This window comes from Phyllostomus hastatus, unplaced genomic scaffold (assembly GCF_019186645.2).
Source record: "Phyllostomus hastatus isolate PE091 unplaced genomic scaffold, TTU_PhHast_1.1 phas_contig_62, whole genome shotgun sequence".
Taxonomy (NCBI): domain Eukaryota; kingdom Metazoa; phylum Chordata; class Mammalia; order Chiroptera; family Phyllostomidae; genus Phyllostomus; species Phyllostomus hastatus.
In genome coordinates this window covers 7,999,091-8,004,901 of record NW_025333921.1, presented here as the reverse complement: position 1 = coordinate 8,004,901, position 5,811 = coordinate 7,999,091, and the positions used below count along the sequence as shown (strand labels likewise).

The 5,811-nt window shown below is 37.0% G+C and overlaps 1 pseudogene; it reads right to left on the bottom strand.

The window, feature by feature from the left end:
- Nucleotides 1-4,717: 4,717 nt before the first annotated feature.
- LOC123825135 lies at nucleotides 4,718-5,571 on the bottom strand (annotated as a pseudogene).
- Nucleotides 5,572-5,811: the final 240 nt, after the last annotated feature.

Sequence of the window (5,811 nt, the reverse complement as noted above, 5' to 3'; positions counted from 1 at the left end):
GGTCACAATAAGATACCACTTCACACTGATCAGAATGGCCATCGTTAATGAAACAACAAATAACAAGTGCTGGCAAGGATGTGGGGAAAAGGGAAACATGGTGCATTGTTGGTGGGAATGAAGACTGGTGTGGTCACTGTGGAAAATGGTATCAAATTTCCTCATAAATGGAAGGATGGAATTTCCTTTTGATCCAGTGCTCACACTGCTGGAGTTACAACCTAGGAATCCTGAAACACCAATTCAAAAATCCTATGTGCCCCAATGTTCATAGCAGCATTATTTACAATAGCCAAGTGCTGGAAACAGCCTAAGTGCCTATCAGTAAATGAGTGGATGAAGAAAGTATGGTACATTTACTTGATGGACTACTACATAGCAGAAGGAAAGAAAGAACTCCTATCATTCATGACAGCATAGATGGAACTAGACAGTACTATGCTAAGTAAACATTTTTTTCACAAGGAACTGTTTTAAATATTTACTAGCAATTTGAGACAAGTTAAATAACCAAGAATATTCAGAAGACAACCACTACTGAAAAACATTTCAACATATCCATAGTCCAGTCAGATAACTATGGTGCTACACAGAATGAAGAACTGTTCAGTTATAGTTTCATCTATTTTATTTTTAGTAGTAAAAGTTTTTTTTTTGATGACCCTTACTGTCAGTTTGTTCTTTATTTCAATGTCTCTGGTTGTATTTTGCTTGCTTGTTTGTTTTGCTGATTAGGTTTCATTTATAAGACAGATCATATGGTATTTGTCTTTCACCACCTGACTTATTTCATTTAGCATAGTGCTCTCCAGATCCATTCATGCTGTTGTGAAGGTTAGGGGTTCCTTATTTCTTTCTGCTGTGTAGTATTCCATAATGTAAATGTACCACAGTTTTTGGATCTACTCATTTATTAATGGGCACTTGGGTTGCTTCCAGCAGTTGGCTATTTTAAAGTGTGTAGCTATGAACATTGGGGTGCATAGGTTCTTTTGAATTGGTGTTTCAAGATTCTTAGGGTATAATCCCAGCAGTGGAATTGCAGAGTGTAAAGACAGTTTCATTTTTAGTTTTCTGAGGAAATTCTATACTGTTTTCCATAGTGATTGCACCAGTCTACATTCCCACCAACAGTGCACTAGGGTTCCCTTTTCTCCACATCCTCACCAGCACTTGTTGTTTGTTGCTTCACTAATGATAGATGATCTGACTGATGAGAAGTGGTATCTCACTGTGGTTTTAATTTTCACCTCTCTGATAGCTAGTGATACTGAGCATCCTTTCATATGTTTGGGGGCCTTCTGTATATCCTCCTTGGAGAAGTGTCTGCTCAGGCCCTTCGCCCATTTTTGATTGGATTGTTTGTCTTCTTGGTATGGGGTCATGTGAGTTCTTTACATATTTTGGAGATCATAACCTTGTCTGACATATCATTGGCAAATATGTTTTCCCATGTTGTTGGTTCCCTTTCATGTTTGTTCATGTTTTCTTTAGTAACACAGAAGTTTTTATTTGATATAGTCTCATTTGTTTATTCTTTCCTTTATATCCCTTGCTCTAGGGGACATATAAATGAAAATATTGCTACATGGGATATCTGAAATTTTCCTGTTTGTGTTCTCCTCTAGGACTTTCATGGTATCACAACTTACATTTATGTCTTTTGTCCACCTTGAATTTATTTTTGTGTATGGTGTAAGTTGGTGGTCTACTTTCATTTTTTGCATCAACCTGTTCATATCTCAAAACACCATTTATTAAAGAAGCTAATTTTATTCTAATTTGTGCAGCTGTCCTCTTTGTCAAATATTAATTTACCATGGAAACATGGGTTTATATCTGGGCTCTCTAGTCTCTTCCATTGATCTATGAGTCTGCTCTTATGCCAGTACCAGGCTGTTTTGATTATACTGGCCTTATAATTTGATATAAGTTGTTGTGATCCATCCTACTTTTTCCTTTTTTCCCAAAATTGCTGAGGCTATAAAGCAGGTACTTTAACATTTCTTGCAATGTTAGTTCAGTGGTAATGAACTCCTTTAGTTGTGCTTTTTGTGTTGTTGTTATTGTTGTTTTGTCTGGGAAGCTCTTTATTTCAACTTCAGTTGCAAATGATACCTTCCTGGGTAGAGTATTCTTGGTTGTGTCCTTATTTTTCATCACTTTGACTTGTCCATGCCAATCTTTCTGGCCTGAAGTGTTTATGTTGTGAAATCAGTTGACAGCCTTATGGAAACTCTCTTGCAGGGATCAATCCAACAGGAGAGTATAATCCTTCCAAACATATATACACCCAATATAGGAGCACTTAAATATATAAAGAATACCATGTTGAACATTAAGGAAGAGGTCGACAACAATACAGTCATAGTAGGGGATTTTAACACCTCACTGTCATCAATGGATAGATTTTCCATTGGTGGAAGATCTTCCTTGATGAAAAAATCAACAAGGAAACAGCGACATTAAATGACATACTAGATGAAATGGACTTAATTTGTGTTTACAAAACATTTCATCCCAAAATAGCAGAATACGCTCTTCTTAAGTGCACATGGATAATTCTCCAACATAGACCATAAGTTAGGACATAAAATAAATCTTAACAAATTCAAGATGATTGAACTCATTTGAAGCATTTTCTCAGATCACAGTGACATGAAACTAGAAATCAATCTAAAAAAAAGACAAAAAAACATTCAAATATATTGTCTATATAACATGTAATTAATGAATGGCTTATCAGTAAGATAAAAAAAAGAAATGAAAAACTACCTAGAAACAAATGAAAATGAAGACACAACCACCCCAAATCTATAGGATATGGTGAAAGCAATCCTAAGAAGAAAGTTCATAGCACTACAGGCATACCTCAAGGAGCAGGAGGGAACTCAGATAAACAATCTAACTCTACATGTAAGAGAACTAGAAAAACAACAACAAACAAAGCCCAGAGTAAGTAGAAGAGAAAAAATAATAAAGATCAGAAGAAATATAAATGGCACAGAGACTAAAAAAACAATTCAAAAGGTAAATAAAACCAGGAGCTGGTTCTTTGATGGACTTTTAACCAGACTAATCAGGAAAATAAGAGAGAGGACCCAAAGACAAGTTCTGAAATGAAAGAGGAGACATAACTGATGATCAAAGAAATACAAAGGATTTTAGAAAAATACTATTAACAATAATATGCCGAAAATATTGAACAACCTGGGTGAAATGGATGAATTTCTAGAAACATAAAGTTTCCAAAACTGAATCAGGAAGAATCAGAAAACCTGAGTATACCGATAACAACTAATGAAATTGAAGCAGTAATCAAAAAGCTCCTAGAAAACAAAAGTCCTGGACCAAATGCTTTCACAGGCAAATTTCAAAGTTCAAAGAAGTTCAAAGTCCAGTAGTTCAAAGAAGAACTAACTAAAACATAAAAATTGTAGAATAAACCCTATGCAGTAAAATCTCAGATATCTTGTGTAGCAATTTTTTTTTGCCAATATTGTTTCCTAGGACAAGGGAAACAAAGAAAAAATAAAAACATGGGACTAAAGCAAATTAAGTAATTTCTGCACAGCTAAAGAAACCATCATGAAAATGTAAAGGGAACCCAATATATGGGAGAACATATTTGCCTCTGATGCATCTGATAAGAGTTTAATTTCTAAAACATATAAAGAACTTACACAACTCAAAGCCAGGAAGACAAACAATCCAATTAAAATGGGCAAAGAACCTGAATAGACACTTTTCCAAAGAGGGCATACAGATAGCTCACAGACATATGAAAAAATACTTCACATCACTAATTTTCAGAGAGATACAAATTAATACAACAATGAGATATCACCTCACACCGGTTAGAATGGCCATCATTAATAAATCAACAAACATGTGCTGGCAAGGATGCAGAGAAAAGGGAACCCTCATGCACTGTTGGTGGGAATGCAGACAGGTGTAGTCACCATAAAAAAGCTATGGAGTCTCCTCAAAATGAAATGTTTTTTTTACCCAATGATTTCTCTTCTAGGAATCCTAAGAATTGTGAAACACCAATTCAAAAGCATATATGCATCCCAATGTTCACAGCAGCATTATTTACAATAGCCAAAATATGGAAACAGCCTAAGTGCCCATCAGATGAATGGATAAAAACTCTGTGGTACATTTACACAATGGAATACTGCGCAGCTGTAAAAAGAAGGAACTCTGATTTTTTGCCATACCATGGATGAACCTGGAGAGCATTATGCTAAGTAACATAAGCCAGTTAGTGAGAGAGACAAATACCACATGCTCTCATCTATATATGGAATCTAATAAACTAATGAACAAAATAGAAACAGAAGCATAAAAACATAAAACTGACTGGCAGCTGTCAAAGAAGAGAGGTGCACTGGATGAAAGAAGGTGAAGGGATTAGCCAAAGAACATATATGCATGACCCAAGGGCTCTGACAATGGTGTGGGTATTGCCTGAGGGAGCTATTGGGTGGAGGTGGGCACAGGGAGAAACCTGCAACAACTGTAATAGGATAAACAATAAAATATAATAAAAAGAGGAAACTGGTCAGATATATATTATTGCTTTCCATTTTCAACCAGTAAATAGTTGCCATTAATAAACAGACAGCTAACATTCTGTTAAGAATGCTCAAGACATGTTACATAATACAACATTGCCTGTTCAAGTGGTGGGTCAGGGAGGCTAAGAAATAATTTATGTGAATTTCTTGATTTCCTTATATAAGACAAGGAAAAAATCAACACGCATGCCTCTGAGAACTTTGGGCCACACACCCTTGAAAAAAGATGTGCAGCATGCATCACAAGCAATGTTCCTTCAGCAGTGAAGCATGCCTGTGAACATGATATCGGTCCTTTGCACCCTGACAGCATCATCATGCAGCAAGGAACATTGTCAAATGGATAGCAAGCCATCCCAGCTACTGCTGTGACAGACTATGTAGTCATCTAGCTAATGAAGATGGGCATAATCTTGGGATTTGGAAGCATTCCCTTTGCAGTGTCATAGATACCAAAGTAGTCAAATGATAATCCCCTGAATAGATTAATGAAAGTCTTTGTACAGGCCCTTGATCCCTATCAGATTTGCAGACATTAACCAGGCAGTCATCAAGGCATTTTAATTTCCTTTCAGCTCCAGCTTTGCCTACATCAGCAACTAGATGGGTATGGGCAAACTCAAGAGGATACACAGAATGCAATGTGGTGGCCCCAGTGGTACCACCTGATGCCAGATTCCCTGCAAAGTGGTGGCAGAAGTGGGTTCTCTTGTCCACACCACCCAGGAAGATCTGCTTGTATTTATCTTTGGAGGAAAAGTTGAGATCCTGGGTGGGAAAGGATCTAATAACATTGACCACGTTACCATCCAGAAGGACAGGACTTCCTGCTCCTTGGGCATATGAACCACACAGTCTATATTTCCCTGTATTGCTAATCTGTGGTGATTTGTTTGCTGGCATTGGCATGCTGCATCTGTAGCAGCAGCTTGACCTGCCCAATGGGCACTACTACTGTCTTGGAGATGGTTGTGGCCACTCCCCTCATCAGGAGCCCTTGGAAAAGGTGTTACACAGTGACATCCATCATGTTGAAAGTAAAAAAGAGGGCAACTGCAGGACTTGGCTTGTAACTGGATGGGACTCCAGGGGTCTGGGCAATGGTTTATTTTTATTTATTTATATTTTTATTGCATTTATTGGGGGTGATATTGGTTAATAAAATTATATAGGTTTCAGGTGTACAATTCTATAATATATCATCTCTTTGTTGTGATCTGTTTGTCAT